This window comes from Pseudophryne corroboree, chromosome 1 (genome assembly GCF_028390025.1).
Source record: "Pseudophryne corroboree isolate aPseCor3 chromosome 1, aPseCor3.hap2, whole genome shotgun sequence".
NCBI classification, from domain to species: domain Eukaryota; kingdom Metazoa; phylum Chordata; class Amphibia; order Anura; family Myobatrachidae; genus Pseudophryne; species Pseudophryne corroboree.
This window is the reverse complement of record NC_086444.1, coordinates 303,346,199-303,370,519: the sequence shown is the minus strand read 5'-3', so window position 1 is coordinate 303,370,519 and position 24,321 is coordinate 303,346,199. Positions and strand designations below refer to the sequence as shown.

Sequence of the window (24,321 nt, the reverse complement as noted above, 5' to 3'; positions counted from 1 at the left end):
GAATGGTGGAGGATTATATGAGTGACCGCATCCAAGTAGGCACGTCACACAGTCCGTACTTATACTGGCAGGAAAAAGAGGCAATTTGGGGGCCCTTGCACAAACTGGCTTTATTCTACCTAAGTTGCCCTCCCACAAGTGTGTACTCCGAAAGAGTGTTTAGTGCCGCCGCTCACCTTGTCAGCAATCGGCGTACGAGGTTACATCCAGAAAATGTGGAGAAGATGATGTTCATTAAAATGAATTATAATCAATTCCTCCGCGGAGACATTGACCAGCAGCAATTGCCTCCACAAAGTACACAGGGAGCTGAGATGGTGGATTCCAGTGGGGACGAATTGATAATCTGTGAGGAGGGGGATGTACACGGTGATATATCGGAGGGTGATGATGAGGTGGACATCTTGCCTCTGTAGAGCCAGTTTGTGCAAGGAGAGATTAATTGCTTCTTTTTTGGGGGGGGTCCAAACCAACCCGTCATATCAGTCACAGTCGTGTGGCAGACCCTGTCACTGAAATGATGGGTTGGTTAAAGTGTGCATGTCCTGTTTTGTTTATACAACATAAGGGTGGGTGGGAGGGCCCAAGGACAATTCCATCTTGCACCTCTTTTTTCTTTTCTTTTTCTTTGCATCATGTGCTGATTGGGGAGGGTTTTTTGGAAGGGACATCCTGCGTGACACTGCAGTGCCACTCCTAAATGGGCCCGGTGTTTGTGTCGGCCACTAGGGTCGCTAATCTTACTCACACAGTCAGCTACCTCATTGCGCCTCTTTTTTTCTTTGCGTCATGTGCTGTTTGGGGAGGGTTTTTTGGAAGGGACATCCTGCGTGACACTGCAGTGCCACTCCTAGATGGGCCCGGTGTTTGTGTCGGCCACTAGGGTCGCTAATCTTACTCACACAGCTACCTCATTGCGCCTCTTTTTTTCTTTGCGTCATGTGCTGTTTGGGGAGGGTTTTTTGGAAGGGACATCCTGCGTGACACTGCAGTGCCACTCCTAGATGGGCCCGGTGTTTGTGTCGGCCACTAGGGTCGCTAATCTTACTCACACAGCTACCTCATTGCGCCTCTTTTTTTCTTTGCGTCATGTGCTGTTTGGGGAGGGTTTTTTGGAAGGGCCATCCTGCGTGACACTGCAGTGCCACTCCTAGATGGGCCCGGTGTTTGTGTCGGCCACTAGGGTCGCTAATCTTACTCACACAGCTACCTCATTGCGCCTCTTTTTTTCTTTGCGTCATGTGCTGTTTGGGGAGGGTTTTTTGGAAGGGACATCCTGCGTGACACTGCAGTGCCACTCCTAGATGGGCCCGGTGTTTGTGTCGGCCACTAGGGTCGCTTATCTTACTCACACAGCGACCTCGGTGCAAATTTTAGGACTAAAAATAATATTGTGAGGTGTGAGGTATTCAGAATAGACTGAAAATGAGTGTAAATTATGGTTTTTGAGGTTAATAATACTTTGGGATCAAAATGACCCCCGAATTCTATGATTTAAGCTGTTTTTTAGTGTTTTTTGAAAAAAACACCCGAATCCAAAACACACCCGAATCCGACAAAAAAAATTCGGTGAGGTTTTGCCAAAACGCGTTCGAACCCAAAACACGGCCGCGGAACCGAACCCAAAACCAAAACACAAAACCCGAAAAATTTCAGGCGCTCATCTCTAGTATGTTCTACATGAAATCCCAGCCCCTGGCATTGTAATGTGGCCATGTCTGTGACTCACGTCTACAGTACAGTATGTACTGTAATTTAACACTCGCCAGACATTTACAGTACTGTACTTCACGAACGAGCTTGCACCCCCTCATAGAAAGCCCTGTAGTACTGTAATTGAACCATAATTTGCTACTGTACTGTTACTACTGTACTGTACATGTACTTGAGTCTTATTATTGTGTATTGTAGAGTGCACTGCATAGTGTGAAGATGGTGAAAACCAAAGCATTCTATTCTGGAGCCCGTTCAGCGTCACTTACCAAGAAAATGTCTGCGGCAGTGCCACAGATTCTAAAGAAGAAAGCAGAAAAGGAAAATGTTCCTGTTGTCAAAGTAAGGAAAAATGCAAAGGCCAAATGCCAAGTTTTGGAGTACACAATTGGCAATGTAACCAATTAATATTTGGTGCAAGACATGAATGCTGCTGGGAGCCGGAAGGCGCGGTTGGCCCTGGTCCGCCTGGAGTCCTGTCAGTGTGGAAAATTAATTAAACACATTGGCCCCTGTACAGTAGTTACTGTATAAAACACATTGGGGGTCATTCTTAGTTGTTCGCTCGCTAGCAGGTTTTATCAGCCATGCAAACGTTAAGCCGCCGCCCATTGGGAGTGTATCGTATCTTAGCTTAGCAGAAGTACGAACGAATGCATCGCAGTGCGGCAGCAAAAAAAAAATGGTGCAGTTTCAGAGTACAGTAGCTCCAGACCTACTCAGCGCTTGCGATCACTTCAGACCATTCAGTTCCGCATTTGACGTCACAAACACACCCTGCGTTCTCCCAGCCACGCCTGCATTTTTCCGAACACTTCCTGAAAACGGTGTTTTGACACCCAGAAACGCCCCTTTCCTGTCAATCACTCTGCGGCCGCCATTGCGACTGAAAAGCTTCGCTAGAACCTGTGTGAAACTACATCGCCCGTTGTGAAAGTACTTCGCGTGCACATTGCGCCGCATACGCTTGCCCAGAAGTGCCGTTTTTTCACTTAATCACTGCACAGCGAACATTTTTAGCTAGCGATCAACTCGGAATGACCCCCATTGCCCACAGCATTAACACTGTCCCCAGCAGTGATCAAACAGAAATATTCACCCCCACAGGAATAAAGCACATTGCCCCCCCCCCCCCCCCCACAGTAATCAAACACATTGTTCCCTGTACTTAGCAAAAACAGCAGGCCCGGCAGTAACTTTTGGGGTAGTAAAGCATAACACAGTATACAGTACTTACCATACCCCCTACCTTTAACCCACCTTTTCTGCAGCCTAACCCAAAAAACTCCACAGCTTAGCCCTAACCCTCCCTGCCATAGATTATCCTTAACCTCCACCAGCGATGCCTAAACTTAACCATCCCTGGAGGTGACTTAGCCAAAGCCCTCTTCCCTGCAGCCTATTGACTTCGCTTACTTATTGAGGGTCCAGAAATGCTGGAATGTGTAGTGGTGGTGGTGGTGGTGGTGGTGGAGGTGGAGGAGGTGGGAGCCGGAGGGCGCATTGTTCCCAGGTACGCCTGGAGGCCTGTCACTGTGGAAAATTAATAAAAACCATTGGTCCCTGTACAGTAGTTACTGTATCAAACACATTGCCCACAGCATTAACATTGTCCCCAGCAGTGATCAAACAAAGGCATTCACCCCCACAGGAATAAAGCACATTGGCCCCCCCCACAGTAATCAAACACATTGTTCCCTGTACTTAGCAAAAACAGCAGGCCCGGCAGTAACTTTTGGGGTAGTTAAGGTTAAAGCATAATACAGTATACAGTACTTACCATACCCCTACCTTTAAGCCAACTTTTCTGCAGCCTAACCACAAAAACTCCTCCACAGCTTAGCCCTAACCCTCCCTGCCACAGACTATCCTTAACCTCCACCAGCGATGCCTAAACTTAACCATCCCTGGCGGTGACTTAGCCAAAGCCCTCTTCCCTGCAGCCTATTGACTTAGCTTACTTATTGAGGGTCCGGGAATGCCGGATGGTTGGGTCGTGGTGATGGTGGTGGTGGTGGTGGTGGTGGTGGTGGAGGAGGTGGGAGCCGGAGGGCGCAGTGGGCCCTGGTCCGCCTAGAGGCCTGTCACTGTGGAAAAATAATAAAAATCATTGGCCCCTGTACAGTAGTCACTGTATCAAACCCCCGCCCCCCCTCACAGTAAGCAAACACATTGTTCCCGTACTAAGCAAAAACAGCAGGCCCGGCAGTAACGTAGCATCTACTGTCAAGGGGAAACCCTCTGCCCCTGTACTTACCTGGCAAGGGAGGGAGGGTGCCACTGGGGCCCTCCAGAGGATCAGCTCCCTGGCTAGATGAGTGGAGGCGGGGCTTACGTTCTGTGAAAATGAAACATTATTTAAAATCACTACCAAATCGTCACCCCCTCCCAAAAAAAATGATACTATAAATACAGTATGCACCCATATTATACAGTAATTAATCATAAACAAAAAAAAATGTATTCGCCATTCACCAGGTCGAAATCCAGTAAATACTGTAAGGTTGCCATTCATGTATAACTACAGTACCCCCAACATTGCTTAGGATTTTGGCTTCCAAAATACTGTAGCCCTAGTAATGTACAGTACTGTGTATTTTTTCCAGTGGGGAGTGGTAGGGCATTGTGGGGATTTCCTTGTTGCATTTCATATGTACTGTATGTTTATTCATGGCAGGGTTTGGGGAGGAACAGTAAGCTCTCTCCTATCTGTAATTACAGTACAAAGTATTAATGTGCTGTATACTGTATTATGCTTTACTACCCCAATATTTGCAGCCATGCAATGCTTTTGTACCTACTGTATGCTGGGGTGTAGGGCCAGACATGCTGGGCGTCCTCCCGCATGTCTGTGAAACTGATTGTAGAACTGATCGTAGATGTGCTAAATGTAGCACATCTACAGTACATCTACGATCTGATCTGAAATAGGCCACAGGTGCGATGTGCACCTTGTGACATTTAAACCATGTGGGGGTGAATGCTCCTGTTTGATTACTCCTGGGGACAATGTGAATGGGGATGCGGTCAAGATGCTGCCGGCCGGAATCCTGGCGGTCGAAATACCGACGCCGGAATCCCGACCGCCACAATCCCAACATATTCTCCCTCCGTGGGTGTCCATGACACCCATAGTGGAAGAATATAATAGTGTGCCGAGTGTAGCGAGGCACCGTGCCCGCAGCGTGCCGAGCGAAGCGAGCCCGCAAGGGGCTTGTTCCGCTCGCCGCCCCTGTCGGGATTGTGTGGTCGGGATTCCGGCGTCGGGATTTCGACTGCCGGGATTCCGGCCGGCGGCATTTAGTACTGATCCCTGTGAATGTTGTGACCAATGTGTTTGATACAGTAACTACTGTACAGGGGCCAATGTGTTTTATTATTTTTCACCATTGACAGGCCTCCAGGAGGGCGAGGGCCAAACATGGTCTCCAGGACCCCCCAGCACTCCCGCTACTACCACCACCCGACAACCCACCCACCCACTTCATGATGCTGGCACATCTGTAACGTCAATAAGTAAGCATTCCTGCACTGTACATTGCTGTACATGTACTGTACACGGAAAAATACTGTAAAGTATAGGAAAAGTCTACATTACTGTGTATGGACACCTCTGTTCAGTAAGAACTTTACTGTCCTGAAAGAATCCAGCAGGACCATTGCTAGGTGTGGGTGAGCTGTTGATAAACTTGTGGAGAAAGCCAGAGGAAACAGTAGTCATTTTAGGGGAGACTAACTTAAAAGAGGCAGTTGCGATCAGGTTAGGGTTAGGCTGCAGGGGTGGGGGGGTTTAACATTGACACTAGATGCTACGATAACTGGTGAGGGTTAGTATTACAGTGTAAGGAGAAGAGGGAATTTAGGGATAGGCTGCAGGGAAGAGGGGTTTGGGTTAGTCACCGCCAGGATAAGTGTAGGCATCGCTGGTGGAGGTTAAGGTTAGTCTATGGCGTGGAGGGTTAGGGCTAAGCTGTGGAGGGGTTTTTAGAGTTAGGCTGCAGAAAAGGTGGGTTAGAAGGTAGGGGATATGGTAAGTACTGTATACTGTACTTACTGTACCTACTGTAACTACTTTCAGGATTGTCACCATTGAGTTGCCTAGTATTGTACAGTACTGTATTCTACTGGACTGTATACTGTATTATGATTTACTACTACCCCAAAATTCCCTCTGAGTGACACTAACAATACTGTAGAAATGCACTGTACATCCCGAAATGACAAAAAATGTTTTGTTTGTTTTTTGCAGTCCCACCACAGCCAGAATCCGGCAATCCACCTCCTCCCGGTAAGACATTTTTTGTTAAGTTAAGGTTCATTTCACCACTGTTTCTCAACCTTATGTGTATCTAGATCTTATCTGTATCTGTATATTATCTGTATTTGTACAGTACTCAACCTGTATTACTGTTCTAATACAGTACATTGATTTTTATTTTCACAGAACTCCGAAGACTAATGTCATTGGCAAACACCCTGTTTGACTACATTTATCGTTCTTTGTAAAAAATATTTATTCTTACTGTACAGTATTTGCTGTTGTTCAATTAGTGTATTACAGTACATCTTTATCCCAGCCAAAAGTGTTTGTTTATTTTTTTGGTTTCACATCACACCTGATGAACCTCTTCAATTGTGCCCAGACCAATTCAATAGGATTCCTGTCCAGTGACCTACAGTACACTAATATACAGTATATTAGCATACTGTACAGTACAGTAATTCAATCTATACAAAGTCAACTACAGTATATACTGTAAATACTGTACATACCGTACTGTAGTGTACAATAATTAGTGAATACAGTAGATTAGAATGATACTCACTCTGGCGGTGTACATTGCCAATGTACTGTATTTGGCGTTGTGTGGTGCCAATTTATTCCTCTCTTTCATGAATTTTGCATTTCTTACACCCAACAAACTGCATTTGGCTCCGTGTACAGTAGTTCAGTGCATGGTGGGAAGAAGATAATAGAAATACAGTATCGTTAGTACAGTAGTAGTATTCGGATGTTCACAACATGTCACAACAATGCTTAACAAAGTGTCTCTCTAAATCTGACGTTTCAGATACAGCCTACAGTACAGTACAGAACAGTATACTGTAGATGTCTGAAATTGAGTACTGCCAGGCAGGGGCGAAAGTAAAACTTTGATTAGCCCCATAGCAAAACCTTGAAAGCCCACCCTGCTGGTGTCAATATCAAATCCCATGCAGTAGAGAGAGGAACAAGAAAGAGAAGGGGGAGAGAGAGACGGTTTCATGCTAAAAAAGAGTCAGGAGCGAGAGAGATGTGTATATGTAGGAGGGGCCGGGTGTGGGCTGGGTATCTATTACACTTACCGAGGGTGGACCTTCTGCTCCCCTTTGAATGCCCCGGGTTCCCCTCGGGGGTGGCTCTGGCTCGCTAGACTGGAATGGCTGGGAGTCCTGGATGGTTCCTGTAAAGGAGAAAACAACCTACATACGCAGGGACTGAGAGGAGGGGAGGAGGGACACCCACGGGTGAGCTCAATAGTAGGTCATCATTGGCACTTGTGGCCTCAGACTGGATGCCCATGAGGTGCAGAAGCACCCGCTGCAACCACGGACGGAAACGCCCACAAACAGGGGGAGGGGTGGGGAATGTGATGACAAACTTACGTAACACACACGGCATACAGGTTTGCTCACCTGACTCTATCTTGCCCACTTGCATGACGAGTGATCACACTTCTGGTACCTAGGACAGGAATACGCAAGAGAAAGCGCCGCGGGCGGAGGCACACACAAGCGAGCAGCTCTGTCACTGACTGGAACTTTGCACAGCTAACAGCCTACCTGCGAGGGGCGCCTGACTGGGAAGTAATGCGTGGAGGCGGACCTCGACTGGGTACCTGCTGCCTAGCGCCTAAGCGATGCCTGCGGCCTGACCAATCTACAGCCCCCTAACCACTATGAGGTGGAATATCGCAGAACGCTATGCGCACAGGAAATACTGTACAATGCAGAAACATACAGTGACATATGTACAATACTGTACCTACAGTCTATAAGAATACAGTGACACACAATACCTACTCTAGGAGAATATAGTGAAACACAATACCTGCAGCCTATGACAATACAGTGAGACAATACCTACTCTAGGAGAATGCAGTGAAACACAATACCTACACCGAGAGGGAGCCTCACTGAGGGCTTACCTGGACCACCAGACAGCAGGGTCAGAAGTAGTGGCAAATGCAGCAGCAGCAGCCGAACTCTGGACAGCAGGGATCCCAGGGCAAAGTGCCGCAGAAGCCAGAGGAGGAGGAGCAGCAGCAGGATGGTGTCATGGAGAAATATGAGGAGGGAGAGAGAGAGTAACATGGGGAGAGAGTGGTGGGAGAGAGACAGTTTCAGAGAAAATAGAGAGAGAGGGTGGGAGAGAGATACAGTTTCAGGGGAGAGACAATGTCAAGTAGAGAGATACCAAAGACTGTTATACTGTATATGGTAATATCACAGGCTTATGTTCTTCAACTCTGCTCTTCTTCCATCTTCTCAGACCCTTCTCAGTGTGAGTACTGTACTATACGGAGTGCTGAGAGATAGATATTTAAGGTACTGCAGGGAGGAATATACAGTATGTGATGTCGACACTGAAGGTAGGGAGATGTGTTGTGAGGTGGACAGTGAAGGGAACATTGAGTCAAGTGAGAGGTACTGGAGAAACTACATAGCAGTGGCATGACCATTTCGTTCAATGACGACAGGCAACACTCTGTCCAGATGGTTTATGTAATTATTACACTGGGCAGGTGTCAGTACTTCTTCCCAAAATTTCTTTATCCCAGCCATAAGTTCTTGTTTATTTCTTGGTTTCACATCACACCTGATGAACCTCTTCAATTGTGCCCAGACCATTTCTATAGGATTCATGTCCGGTGACCTACAGTATACAATAGTACATAAAAATAAATTATTAGCATACTGCACAATACAGTAATTCAATCAATACAAAGTCAACTATAATAAATGCATATTGCACAATAATTAGTGGCTACTGTTACTGTACATTAGGATAATACTCACTCTGGCGGTGTGCGTTGCCAATTTATTCCTCTCTCTTCCATGAATTTTGCAGAAGCAGAATGTTTAGGGTCGTTATCTTGGAAAACTCTGTGTCTAGATGGATAGTATTGTCTGATAAATGGCATCAAACACTTATCTACTATGTGTTCTTGGAAGAATATCTTATCCATAATCCCTACAGAGATAAGAAATGTTTGTCACTAACAAGAACACAGTGCAGTATTGTACTGTATACTGTCATTTACAATACAGGAATTAAAAAATATTATTTGTTCTGCGTTGTTTAGAACTAACACTGTACAGTACCTTCAAAAATGCACATAGGTCCAGCACCCATGCGAGATATACCTCCCCATAGGTGGACCTTTAATGGAAACTTTGCACGTGGTTTCAATAAGATAAAGTTACGTTTGCGGAAGGACAATCTTGAGAACCTCTCCATAGAAACTAGTGATGAGCGGGTTCGGATCCTCGGAATCCGAACCCCCCCCCCCGAACTTCACCCTTTTTACACGGGTCCAAGGCAGATTCGAACCTTCCCGCCTTGCTCGGTTAACCCGAGCGCGCCCGAACATCATCATCCCGCGGTCCGATTCTCGCGAGATTCGTATTCTATATAAGGAGCCGCGCGTCGCCGCCATTTTTCACTCGTGCATTGGAAATGATAGTGAGAGGACGTGGCTGGCGTCCTCTCAGTTTTATTCAGGTGGCTGCAAATTTATGTGCTCACTGCTTTATTGTGGGGACTGGGGACCAGCAGTATTATATAGGAGGAGTACAGTGCAGAGTTTTGCTGACCAGTAACCACCAGTATTATACGTTCTCTGCCTGAAAAACGCTCCATATCTGTGCTCAGTGTGCTGCATATATCTGTGCTCACACTGCTTTATTGTGGGGACTGGGGACCACCAGTATTATATAGGAGGAGTACAGTGCAGAGTTTTGCTGACCAGTGACCACCAGTATTATACGTTCTCTGCCTGAAAAACACTCCATATCTGTGCTCAGTGTGCTGCATATATCTGTGCTCACACTGCTTTATTGTGGGGACTGGGGACCACCAGTATTATATAGGAGGAGTACAGTGCAGAGTTTTGCTGACCAGTGACCACCAGTATTATACATTCTCTGCCTGAAAAACGCTCCATATCTATGCTGCATTGTAGTATATAGTAGAAGTACAGTGCATAATTTTGCTGACCACCAGTATATAATATATAGCAGTACGGTACAGTAGGCCACTGCTCTACCTACCTCTGTGTTGTCAAGTATACTATCCATCCATACCTGTGGTGCATTTCAGTTTTGCATAGTTTGCTGACCACCAGTATATAATATATAGCAGTACGGTATAGAAGGCCACTGCTCTACCTACCTCTGTGTCGTCAAGTATACTATCCATCCATACCTGTGGTGCATTTCAGTTGTGCGCAGTATATATAGTAGTAGGCCATTGCTATTGATACTGGCATATAATTCCACACATTAAAAAATGGAGAACAAAAATGTGGAGGGTAAAACAGGGAAAGATCAAGACCCACTTCCACCTCGTGCTGAAGCTGCTGCCACTAGTCATGGCCGAGACGATGAAATGCCATCAACGTCGTCTGCCAAGGCCGATGCCCAATGTCATAGTAGAGAGCATGTAAAATCCAAAAAAATAAAGCTCAGTAAAATGACCCAAAAATCTAAATCAAAATCGTCTGAGGAGAAGCGTAAATTTGCCAATGTGCCATTTACGACACGGAGTGGCAAGGAACGGCTGAGGCCCTGGCCTATGTTCAAGGCTAGTGGTTCAGCTTCACGTGAGGATGGAAGCACTCATCCTCCTGCTAGAAAACTTAAAAGAGTTAAGATGGCAAAAGCACAGCAAAGAACTGTGCGTTCTTCTAAATCACAAATCCCCAAGGAGAGTCCAATTGTGTCGGTTGCGATGCCTGACCTTCCCAACACTGGACGGGAAGAGGTTGCGCCTTCCACCATTTGCACGCCCCCTGCAAGTGCTGGAAGGAGCACCCACAGTCCAGTTCCTGATAGTCAAATTGAAGATGTCACTGTTGAAGTACACCAGGATGAGGATATGGGTGTTGCTGGCGCTGGGGAGGAAATTGACAAGGAGGATTCTGATGGTGAGGTGGTTTGTTTAAGTCAGGCACCCGGGAAGACACCTGTTGTCCGTGGGACGAATATGGCCATTGACATGCCTGGTCAAAATACAAAAAAAATCACCTCTTCGGTGTGGAATTATTTCAACAGAAATGCGGACAACTGGTGTCAAGCCGTGTGTTGCCTTTGTCAAGCTGTAATAAGTAGGGGTAAGGACGTTAACCACCTAGGAACATCCTCCCTTATACGTCACCTGGACCGCATTCATCAGAAGTCAGTGACAAGTTCAAAAACTTTGGATGACAGCGGAAGCAGTCCACTGACCACTAAATCCCTTCCTCTTGTAACCAAGCTTCTGCAAACCACACCACCAACTCCCTCAGTGTCAATTTCCTCCTTACACAGGAAAGCCAATAGTCCTGCAGGCCATGTCACTGTCAAGTCTGACAAGTCCTCTCCTGCCTCGGATTCCTCCGATGCATCCTTGAGTGTAACGCCTACTGCTGCTGGCACTGCTGTTGTTGCTGCTGGGAGTCGATCGTCATCCCAGAGGGGAAGTCGGAAGACCACTTGTACTACTTCCAGTAAGCAATTGACTGTCCAACAGTCCTTTGCGAGGAAGATTAAATATCACAGCAGTCATCCTGCTGCAAAGCGGATAACACAGGCCTTGGCAGCCTGGGTGGTAAGAAACGTGTTTCCGGTATCCACCGTTTATTCACAGGCAACTACAGACTTGATTGAGGTACTGTGTCCCCGGTACCAAATACCATCTAGGTTCCATTTCTCTAGGCAGGCGATACCGAAAATGTACACAGACCTCAGAAAAAGACTCACCAGTGTCCTAAAAAATGCAGTTGTACCCAATGTCCACTTAACCACGGACATGTGGACAAGTGGAGCAGGGCAGACTCAGGACTATATGACTGTGACAGCCCACTGGGTAGATGTATTGCCTCCCGCAGCAAGAACAGCAGCGGCGGCACCAGTAGCAGCATTTCGCAAACGCCAACTCGTTCCTAGGCAGGCTACGCTTTGTATCACCGCTTTCCATAAGAGGCACACAGCTGACAACCTCTTACGGAAACTGAGGAACATCATCGCAGAATGGCTTACCCCAATTGGACTCTCCTGGGGATTTGTGACATCGGACAACGCCACCAATATTGTGCGTGCATTACATCTGGGCAAATTCCAGCACGTCCCATGTTTTGCACATACATTGAATTTGGTGGTGCAGAATTATTTAAAAAACGACAGGGGCGTGCAAGAGATGCCGTCGGTGGCCCGAAGAATTGCGGGCCACTTTCGGCATTCAGCCACCGCGTGCCGAAGACTGGAGCACCAGCAAACAGTCCTGAACCTGCCCTGCCATCATCTGAAGCAAGAGGTGGTAACGAGGTGGAATTCAACCCTCTATATGCTTCAGAGGATGGAGGAGCAGCAAAAGGCCATTCAAGCCTATACATCTGCCTACGATATAGGCAAAGGAGGGGGAATGCATCTGACTCAAGCGCAGTGGAGAATGATTTCAACGTTGTGCAAGGTTCTGCAACCCTTTGAACTTGCCACACGTGAAGTCAGTTCAGACACTGCCAGCCTGAGTCAAGTCATTCCCCTCATCAGGCTTTTGCAGAAGAAGCTGAAGACATTGAAGGAGGAGCTAAAACAGAGCGATTCCGCTAGGCATGTGGGACTTGTGGATGGAGCCCTTAATTCGCTTAACCAGGATTCACGGGTGGTCAATCTGTTGAAATCAGAGCACTACATTTTGGCCACCGTGCTCGATCCTAGATTTAGATTGTATCTCTCTTTCTGGCAGACACAAGTCTGCAGAGGTTCAAAGACCTGCTGGTGAGAAAATTGTCAAGTCAAGCGGAACGTGACCCGTCAACAGCTCCTCCTTCACATTCTCCCGCAACTGGGGCTGCGAGGAAAAGGCTAAGAATTCCGAGCCCACCCGCTGGCGGTGATGCAGGGCAATCTGGAGCGAGTGCTGACATCTGGTCCGGACTTAAGGACCTGCCAACGATTACTGACATGTCGTCTACTGTCACTGCATATGATTCTGTCACCATTGAAAGAATGGTGGAGGATTATATGAGTGACCGCATCCAAGTAGGCACGTCAGACAGTCCGTACGTATACTGGCAGGAAAAAGAGGCAATTTGGAGGCCCTTGCAGAAACTGGCTTTATTTTACCTAAGTTGCCCCCCCTCCAGTGTGTACTCCGAAAGAGTGTTTAGTGCAGCCGCTCACCTTGTCAGCAATCGGCGTACAAGGTTACTTCCAGAAAATGTGGAGAAGATGATGTTCATCAAAATGAATTATAATCAATTCCTCCATGGAGACATTCACCAGCAGCAATTGCCTCCAGAAAGTACACAGGGACCTGAGATGGTGGATTCCATTGGGGACGAATTAATAATCTATGAGGAGCGGGATTTACACAGTGAAAGGGGTGAGGAATCGGACGATGAGGAGGAGGTGAACATCTTGCCTCTGTAGAGCCAGTTTGTGCAAGGAGATATTGATTGCTTCTTTTTTGGTGGGGGCCCAAACCAACCAGTCATTTCAGTCACAGTCGTGTGGCAGACCCTGTCGCTGAAATGATGGGTTCGTTAAAGTGTGCATGTCCTGTTTATACAACATAAGGGTGAGTGGGAGGGCCCAAGGACAATTCCATCTTGCACCTCTTTTTTCTTTCATTTTTCTTTGCATCATGTGCTGTTTGGGGACTATTTTTTTGAAGTGCCATCCTGCCTGACACTGCAGTGCCACTCCTAGATGGGCCAGGTGTTTGTGTCGGCCACTTGGGTCGCTTAGCTTAGTCATCCAGTGACCTCGGTGCAAATTTTAGGACTAAAAATAATATTGTGAGGTGTGAGGTGTTCAGAATAGACTGAAAATGAGTGTAAATTATGGTTATTGAGGTTAATAATACTATGGGATCAAAATGACCCCCAAATTCTATGATTTAAGCTGTTTTTGAGGGTTTTTTGTAAAAAAACACCCGAATCCAAAACACACCCGAATCCGACAAAAATTTTCAGGGAGGTTTTGCCAAAACGCGTCCGAATCCAAAACACGGCCGCGGAACCAAATCCAAAACCAAAACCCGAAAAATTTCCGGTGCACATCACTAATAGAAACAGAAGTTTCAACTGTGAAAATTACATCATTCAATTTTTCACCACTGTCAATCCACCGTTGAGCTTGTTCAACTCGCTTTTCTTTATTAACATCTCTGATCATGGGATTTATCCTGTGCAAAAAAAAATGTGGACAATGCAGTCACTCAGTGTATTGTTAAAGACTTACAGTATTACTAATTAAATTAGGGTTGGTGTACAGTATTTTACAGTACCTTGTCTGACCATAACTCCATCCCATTTCTCTCCGCATCCGTTTGATACTGGAACATGAGATGTCCAGATTATATTCTGAATGAAGAATGCGTCTTATTTGTTCAGCAGTACGCTCATCATCCGCACAAGTTAATTCTTCAACAATCTTTTTGACTCTCCTACAGTAATACACAAAAATTATTGTACAGTATACAGTAATTACAGAATTATAATTATCCCAGTGTCCCCACAGCAAGCGGCACTGGGGAGTGGGAAGAGCAGCACTCCAGGTGGTCATTACATGTACTATAACTTGGGCTACAGAAACAGTACATGTAACTGACACTATAGGAGGCATTAGGTGTACAGTAACTGGCACTACAGGGGGTCATTACGTGTAACTGGCACTACACAAGGCATTATGTGTAAATGGCACTATAGGAAGCATTACGTGTAACTGGCACCATACTGGTGGCATTACGTGTAACTGGCACTACAGTATACTGGGGGCATTACGTGTAACTGGCACTATACTGGGAGCATTACTTGTAAAGAGTACTACTGTGTTCATTATGTGTAAGGCTGCCAATTGTGTGTGTAGGGTGGTGTGATAATGTGGTATACTGTATATATTTATAATGTAATAACATAATACTGTATACTGTATACATGAGTTGTGAGGCCCCGCCCACTTTTCTAGAACAACGTGCGCCTTCGACTCACACATTGGGGAGATTGGAGGGCACTTCAAAAGATCTTGCTCAGAGTGCTAGTAGGCCTGGAGTTGTCTGAGTACTTTGGAGTCTGTCCTTTAATCACAGTATACAGTACTGTATACACAATTTCATCAGTAGCAGCCCACCCCCATATACTCTAATGTACTGTACTGTATCTGATGTTCCTAAAAAGTGAGCTGAGGTTTGCGTTCTTGTGCTGCTGAGGATGTACTGGAGAAGCCAGTGCCTCCCCAGCCATTGACCTCCCCGGACATCACTGATCTACTGTACAATGAATCTGTAAAGTACAGTACTGTATGTACAGTCTTCTACTGTACTTACCATGTGCATTTAGAAGGAGTTCTATATCTGCGGCGCATCCTCATAAAAGCAAGATTGCGCACAGTCTGTAAATGAACTACAACACCACTTTCTTTAAGCCAAGCCTGGATCTGTTGTGTTGTCTTGTTTTCTTTTTTCATCTTTGCAATTATCTGGCTCATAGATTTGCTGATTTTTACTGTCATGTTTCACGTCAGGAACTAGGGAGACAAGATAATGTACAGTAAATACTGACCTGTACTGTAATTTTTGGCACTCCATTATATATTTTTTTTTACAATATACTGTACAGTGAGTACAGAACTGTGTACAGTATTATGGATGTTAAAACAATTCAATTGCCTCTCGTGATATCTGCGAATCGGTGTTGCAGTTTCTTGCACACAGTGCTAAAATGTCTACTTGCGGCACTGCAAATTACTGTACATACTGTGCATCTATAGACATGGCTAGTGTACAAGGAAGGAATACACGTACATACGGTACAGTGCGGGGCTTAGCTACTGTAACAGGAGAGAAGAGAGGCATGTTCGGGGACAAAATGGACATTGCTTGCTCATGGCTTGCTCTTAGGACCTGCTAGGGTCAGTAGCGGCTCTTGCCACGGGCAAGCAGGCTTTTTACCCAGGAGCGCCGCTGCCCTGAGGGTGCCACCGCCATGGCAAGAGCAGCTACTCCTGACCCCCTCCCTGGCTGCAGCAGGCGCCGTGGGCTGTGTGGATGCCGGCTGCAGTCAGCGTCGCTGACTGACTGACTATAGAGGGCACTGCTACAGGGGGAACAGCTACTGGGGGCAAATCAACTGCGGGCACAGCTACTGGGGACACAGCTACAAGGAGCACTACTACAGGGGGCACATACTAGGGGCACATCTACAGGGGGCACAACTACTAGGGGCACAACTACAGGGGGCACATACTGGGGACACTGCTACAGGGGGAACAGATACAGGGGAAAATAAACTGGGGACACAAGGGGCACAGCTACAGGGGGCAAATGTACTGGGGGGAAAGCAACAGGGGACACAACTACTGGGGGCAAAGCAACAGGGGGCACAACTACTGGGACACAGCAACAGGGGGCACAACTACTGGGGGAAAAGCAAAAGGGGGCACAATGACTGGGGCACAGCTACAGAGGGCAAAGCAACAGGGGGCACAACTACTGTGGGCAAAGCAACAGGGGGCATAGCAACAGGGGGGACAACTACTGGGGCACAGCTACAGGGAGCAAATCTACTGGGGGAAAAGCAACAGGGGGCACAACTAATGGGGGCAAAGCAACAGAGGGCACAAGTGCTGGGGCAAATCTACTGGGGGCAAAGTAACAGGGGGCACAGCTACTGGGGGCAAAGCAACAGGGGGCACAGCGAGGAGGCACAGCTACAGGGGGCACAGCTACAGGGGGAAAATCAACTGGGGGCACAACTACTTGGGGCAAATCTGGGGGCATAACTGTGGCCATGCCCCTCCCCTATGAAGCCATTCCCCATGTTTTTTGCCTAACTGTTTTGCCTGGGGGGGAGAAGAGGGGGGAAGGGGGCCAGTGGAAACTTTCGCACTGGGCGTCACAAGGTGTGGAACCAGCCCTGCACGTACAGTATGCTCCCACAGTGCCAGATAAACTTACTGTATGCCCCCACAGTGCCAGATACACATACTGTACAGTATGCCCCCAAAGTGCCAGACACACATACTGTACAGTATTCCCCCATGTTTATTATTAAAGGCAGCAATTTTAGGTACAGTAGATTCACATTTAGAGGTGGCAGCTACTGTATCCCCTACAGTATACTGTACAGAATGTTGTGTTCCTGGACTTCACTCTTAATGCTAGCCATCACCTTTGGTGAAACACCTTCATATTCAAATAACTACAGTACACTGTAGGTCCCCACAGGTAATTTAATTATTCCAGGAATAAAGCATTTTGTCCCTCCAGTGCAGAGGGTCATGTTGGGAGGTACAGTATGATACAGTGCAGTAGCAGCAGGGGGCTTAGGGGTCTATTTACTAAGCCTTGGATGGAGATAAAGTGGTAGGAGATAAAGGGTAACAGCGATAAAAGTGGAGAAGTGAGCCAGTGGAGAAGTTGCCCATGGCAACCCATCAACATTAACGTAACATGAATAAGTTGCATACTATAAAAGTATATAGAGCAGCTGATTGGTTGCCATAGGCACCTTCTCCACTGGCTTTCTTCTCCACTTTTATCACTGCTTAGTAGATGTTCCCCAAAGTACCAGCCAATCAGATCCTACAGTAACTGCCATGTAACTGGATGTAGCATTAGTGTATACTGTAAATGCAGACATCAGTGGCATACTGCATAATGTACAAATGACCTGTACTTACTGTGCTTACTATACCAGCGAGATGATCCTTCAGTAGAAAAAGTTTGTGGTAGAAAAAGTAGAATACAGCAACAACTTTACTTTGAAGTCAGCAGAAGCGGCAGAATGTATCTCAAGGGCTTGTATGGATGATACGGCCGAAGAGACGAATCCAGTACCAAGTCTACACTGTAAGATGCAGAATCACAGAATGGATAGCTTCTTGTGTCTACAAAGTGGCTTTATACAGTATGAGGTGTCTATAAAGTGTGTGGCCACTCTGTCTGCGGTGCCACCAAGTCTGTAATACCAATTATCAAAAAGGAAGACTCATTTGTGTGATCTCTTAGCGGCTGACACCTTAGACAATGCTGCTAATTGCCATTGTGTGCATTGCCGGTGGGTCTGCCCTGCTATTGGTCGAACACAATGCAAATGCACCTGTATCAGAATTTGGAAAATAATGTCATCCTTTGTCATACAGTATTTGATAGCAAGTTAACATGGAGTGTTTATGCTAATGCTACCCGGCTATTTGTACAGAACATTGGCCCTCATTCCGAGTTGTTCGCTCGTTGCCGATTTTCTCTATATTGCGATTAGTCGCTTACTGCGCATGCGCAATGTTCGCAGAGCGCATGCACTTAGTTATTTTACTCAAAAGTTAGGTATTTTACTCACGGCATTACGAGGATTTTTCTTCGTTCTGGTGATCGGAGTGTGATTGACAGGAAGTGGGTGTTTCTGGGTGGAAACTGGCCTTTTTATGGGTGTGTGTGAAAAAACGCTGCAGTTTCTGGGAAAAACGCGGGAGTGGCTGGAGAAACGGGGGAGTGCCTGGGCGAACGTTGGGTGTGTTTGTGACGTCAAACCAGGAACGAAACTGACTGAACTGATCGCAGTGGCAGAGTAAGTCCCGAGCTACTCAGAAACTGCAAAGAAATTTCTATTCGCAATTATGCGAATCTTTCGTTCGCAATTCTGCTAAGCTAAGATACACTCCCAGTAGGCGGCGGCTTAGCATGTGCAATGCTGCTAAAAGCAGCTAGCGAGCGAACAACTCGGAATGAGGGCCATAACGACAATATCTATAGCTAGCGTGATCGGGCGGCAGTGTGCCTGTAGACCATCTGGTAGTCATACTGTGCATTCATGAGATACTGTAGGTACCCAGTTGCACTTTGCATTCAATATTTCTGCCCATTTGAAACAACAGAGACACAAAGCTAGTCCGAAATAGGTTTGCTGCTTATGCTAATGTTATCCATAATTTTGTACCCAACGTAACGACTAGATGAATAGCGTGAACAGGGCTGCAGCGTGGCCTTGTATTTAGTAGAAGCGGACTTTTTTATATAACGAGAAGTAGAAACTTAAAACACTAAATAACTTTATTGTATTAAAAAAGAATAAAAAAATGTAAATAAAATAATAAATTGGTGCCGAACTCTGTATCGAACCCGGGTCTTCAAGCATTGCAGGCGGACGCTGTTCTAGTTAGTCCACAGCCAACCATGGTAGAGGTGGGCCCTCCGGGTTTATATGTCGTGTTGTATCTTGGTGCTTTAAAAAAAAAAAAGGGTAGCTGCTTACGCTAATGTGATCCTGCAATTTGTACACACAGTAAAGACAATATCCATAGCTAGCGTGATCGGGCGGCAGTGTGCCTGTAGACCATCTGGTAGTGACTGAAACACAAAGCTAGTCCGAAATAATTCCCATATAAAGGGAAGTGATTAATGGTTCGTCATTGTCACAATAAATGTCAGCCAATCAGCAGGCGGTGCTATGAAGGGTCCGTTGGCTATTTGAGGCATGCGCTGTAGAGTCTAGCAAAGCGACATCTGGTGGACAGAAAGTAGAATGAACGTTACAATTATAACGTGACGTCACATTTACAATGCAACTTATAACGGGAATTATAGCGCAAGGAGCTGGCGCGAGTTGCATGGCGCCCGCTATGCGGTACGCAGCAATGATATATTAGGACACATCTGTATAGCAGTACGGTACAGTAGTCCATTGCTCTACCTCTGTGTCGTCAAGTATACTATCCATCCATACCTGTGCTGCATTTTAGTTGTGCACAGTATATAGTAGGAGGACAGTGCAGAATTTTGCTGACCACCAGTATATATATAGCAGTACGGTACAGTAGTCCATTGCTCTACCTCTGTGTCATCAAGTTTACTATCCATCCATACCTGAGCTGCATTTTAGTTGTGCGCAGTATATAGTAGGAGGACAGTGCAGAATTTTGCTGACCACCAGTATATATATATATAGCAGTACGTTACAGTAGTCCATTGCTCTACCTCTGTGTCATCAAGTATACTATCCATCCATACCTGTGCTGCATTTTAGTTGTGCGCAGTATATAGTAGGAGGACAGTGCAGAATTTTGCTGACCACCAGTATATATATAGCATTGTAACCAATGGTGGGAACTTTCTGCTCAGCGGTGAGGTCACTTTCGGTCAACCGCAGGGCAGAAAGTTCCCACCATTGGTTACAATGGAGCGCATAGGCGCTACATTGTAACACTGCCGCGTGCTGCCTGTCAGTCAGTACAGGAGCACACAGCCGATCAGGAGAGTGCTACAACGTGGCGCTCCCTGATTGGCTGAAGAAACCCACTTAGACAGAAGTCACAGTGGGTTTCTGGCAGTCGGGGAAAGTGGACCCATGTGCAAACATGGGTCCCCTTTCAGTGCGTGGCTCGGGTGTCCGTTTTTTTATTTTATTCAAGTACGTGGATTACAAATGGATGCTACGAGGAGCCTGGGACCCTGGAGCTGGTGAGTATAATTTATTCAACAGGTACCCCTTGGATTCTACTGGAGAAGAGGACTGACCTGCGTGGGGCCATAGGTAAGTATGTTTGTATGTTTGTGTGGATGTATGTAATAAATCTTTACTTTCAAGGTGTGTGTGTCTTGTCTTTTTTTGGGTATTTTTTTAGTAGTAGTACTACAGGTACCAGCGGGCCCGTTTTTCCGCCGCATGCTGGTACTTGTGGTTCTCCAAGTACCAGCATGCGGGGGAGGCTTGCTGGGCCTTGTAGTACTGCTACTAAAAACAATATCTTTTCATTTTCACAAAAGGCTATCAGCCCCCCATCCGCAGCCAATTGGATGGGGGGGACAGCCTCGGGCTTCACCCCTGGCCCTTGGGTGGCTGGGGGGGGGGACCCCTTGATTGAAGGGGTCCCCACTCCCCCAGGGTACCCCGGCCAGGGGTGACTAGTTGGATTTTTGATGCCACGGCCGCAGGGCACTATATAAAAGTGACCCCCGGCTGTGGCATTATCTGTCCAGCTAGTGGAGCCCGGTGCTGGTTTTAGAAATACGGGGGACCCCTACTCTTTTTGTCCCCCGTATTTTTGGAACCAGGACCAGGCGCAGAGCCCGATGCTGGTTGCTTAAATATGGGGGAACCCCTGTCATTTTTTCCCCCATATTTCTGCAACCAGGGTCGGCTCAAAGAGCCCGAGGCTGGTTATGCTTAGGAGGGGGGACCCCACGCATTTTTTTCCCCGAAAATAACCACTTTCCCACCCCTTCCCACTGATATACATGCACGGATCTCATGGATCCGTGCATGCCTATCCAATCACGGGAAAAAAAAGCAGGTCTGTTTTTTTTTAGCACTTTTTTACGAGTTGTAATTTTTCACGGCAGTGTTTTTTTTTTTTTTGCTTTGCACTTCTTAGTAAATTACCGAGATTCATACTTAAACAGCCGCGTTTTGACCGATGGTGTATTCATTCGTAATTTTTTTCTTGGACTTCCAAAAAATTACGAATGCCCTCATCACTGCCGTGATTTGAGTTTAGTAAATTACCGAGATGAAACTTTGAAGAAAAAACGGCATCTCGGTCAAAATCGGGACCTTAGTAAATATACCCCTATGTGTGTTATTAACTGAAGATTGCAGAGATGAGGGTAAGACACATAAAAATACATTTACACAAATTTGGGTATACTGAAGTCTTTTCCAGGTTGGATGTCTCTGGGTAGAGGGGAAAACAGAAAAAAAAAAATGGTGAAACAAACAGGCCATGAAATTCATTTAGAATCCTTAACACAACACTGTTTCTACGGATGGGTCATAAATCAAATCTGCCGCTGTTACAATGCCTTCGTTCCTTAGACTCATCAAATTTGTCCTATGTTTGCGCAGCGTCAAAATTCGAACACATCTGAATATCAGCCCAATAATTATGACGACACCCAGGATACAGAGGAGAAACTTTCCCACACTCGCAATTACATTTTGGGCCCACTCTCCTAACCCAGAGAACCATTTGAGTGGGTCCAACCATGAGGCCCAGCCGGTAAATTCATTACCCACTGCCGTCAAGGTAAGGTTGTGCTTCCTTCTGAACTCCCACTTCAACTGCATGATCTCATCCATCTTTTGATCGATGATCTCCGTTGGGTCTTCAGTACTATTCGTAATATACGTACAGCACTTCACACCATATTGAGTTGCCAGAGTAACACAGTACCCACCTGTCACAGCCGTGACGTAATTCAAGACCATCCTATGTTGGACCAGCTCCTTCTTGTAGGCCTGTAACTCCCTACCCGTATACCTGAAGGTATCATCATACATCTCGTGATATTATCTATCAATTTCGCCAGCGCATGGATGTACCTATAATTTATTATTCCTCTGGCAGTATGGGTGATATCTAATGCGAGAAGAATTTGAATCCCGGTGGATTCATGGATCAAATCAGAGGCTGCGGGCTCTGTCCTATGTATGAGGTGTCTCTTGACAATGTGTTCATAGTGTGTATGAGTATAAGGAGTCTGAGCGTTGCGGTGAATATCTTTCCTTTTGTCGTGTGCAATGGTCATAACCTCTGGTAGTACTCTTCCAATATAACACAACCCTTCATAACTCGGAGTAAGCCACTTGTACGCTTTCCTTCCACATATTATTTATTTTATTTATTTATTACCAGTTATTTATATAGCGCACACATATTCCGCAGCGCTTTACAGAGAATATTTGGCCATTCACCTGGGTCCCTGCCCCAGTGGAGCTTACAATCTATATTCCCTACCACATGTACACGCACACACATTCACACTAGGGTTAATTTTGTTGGGAGCCAATTAACCTACCAGTATATTTTTGGATTGTGGGAGGAAACCGGAGTACCCGGAGAAAACCCACGCAAGCATGGGGAGAATATACAAACTCCACACAGTTAGGGCCATGGTGGGAATCGAACCCATGACCTCAGTGCTGTGAGGCAGTAATGCTAACCATTACACCGTCCGTGCTGCCCTGAATGCCACATATGAAGTAGGCATCATCTGGAAGAACATATGGAACAAAATGCAACAAAACCATATCACAGATTTTTCTTATAAAGAAAGCGGTCCCCAGTTCTCCCATTTGCTCAGTACAAGTATCGGACTGGATGATGTGGGCACAATACCCCTGTGACACTTTTCCAGCCCACATGGTTTTGATCCTATGTGTATACCTGTATCGGAAGTACCTCCCAGCGGCGCCGGTCTAGCTAGCCGCAGCCAGCACTATCAGACACCTTCGGCCACGGTGAACTGTGTCTGCCCTGCCGCGCCCCCTCTACTGACAGATGCCGGAAACAAGCAGGAGCAGCAGCGCGATGCTGCTGTGTCCTAAATCCTGGCAGGCAGCAGCATCATCAACTCCCTCCTCCCCCTGCAGTCGTAGGCAGGGAGGTCCGTTCGCTGCCCCAGCTGTTGGCCGCCCTCCGTCCGCCCTCAGCGCTCTGTAGACCGCCGCTGCCGCCGCATCGAGCTCTCGCTCCTGACCGATGCGCTACTATTTCAAATCTGCCGCGGACCGCTCCTTATTGGCTGCCGGCCCGCGGCAGATTTAAAATAGTAGCGTTGCGTTCTTAGGAGCCGCTGTGCCGCCAACCACAGTAGGGCGAAGGGGTCACTAAAAGACCCCCTCTCGGCCAGGGACACATAAAAGGACCCCACTCACTGCCATTCAGTGGCTGCAGAATTAGCGAGACATGGGGAGGAACATTAGCGGGAGGAGGCCGAGGAGCAGAGTGGAGACCGGGGACACGGGGAGGAGCCGCCCACACAACCAGCCACCCTAACAGAGAGGGGTACAGGGTCCGGACAGCGAGGCCAGAAGAAGCGCCGCACCGCAGCTACCACCATGACAGACAAAGATGGAGGGTAAGTGTGGACTGTGCAGAAAGTTTGCGGCTCTTATGCAGGGGAAACTAGAGGTGAGATCACAGCCGCCCGGCCACATAAGGAGGAGCGTCTGTGTGTGGCACCCTTGGTGCCCTTCTTGATCACCCAGCGTCCCGCAGAGCGGCAAAGGTTCCATGCACCTCACCCTGTGCTCTTCCCTCTTTCTCCCTGTCTCTCTATTTCTCCCCAGCTCTGTCTACCTGTCTTTGCGTCTCTCTCCCTGTCTCTCTGTCTCCCTCTCTGCATCTCTTTCCCTCTCACTCTCTCCCCCTTTCCCTCGCTTCTCTCTCTCCCCATCTCCCTCTCCCTGTCTCTCTCCCGGTCTGTCTCCCTCCCCCCTCTCTTCCTGTCTGTCTCCCTCATCTCTCTCTCTCTCTCCCTGTCTCCATTTCCCTGTCTGTGTCACTGTCTCTCTCCCTCGCTTCTCTCTCCCCATCTGTCTCTCTCTCCGCGTCTCTGCATGTCTCTCGCTGTCTCTCTCTCCTGTC

The 24,321-nt window shown here is 46.9% G+C and overlaps 1 long non-coding RNA gene across 1 annotated transcript in view; it reads left to right on the top strand.

Moving 5' to 3' along the window:
* The window catches only part of LOC135066290 (uncharacterized), a 78,554-nt gene extending 72,258 nt beyond the window's left edge, over nt 1–6,296 (top strand). Inside the window, exons 2-5 of the long non-coding RNA XR_010252547.1 lie at nt 1,912–2,055; nt 5,110–5,229; nt 5,963–6,001; nt 6,158–6,296. This is a non-coding gene — a long non-coding RNA (uncharacterized LOC135066290). The remainder of the gene's footprint in view (nt 1–1,911; nt 2,056–5,109; nt 5,230–5,962; nt 6,002–6,157) is intronic.
* Nucleotides 6,297–24,321: the final 18,025 nt, after the last annotated feature.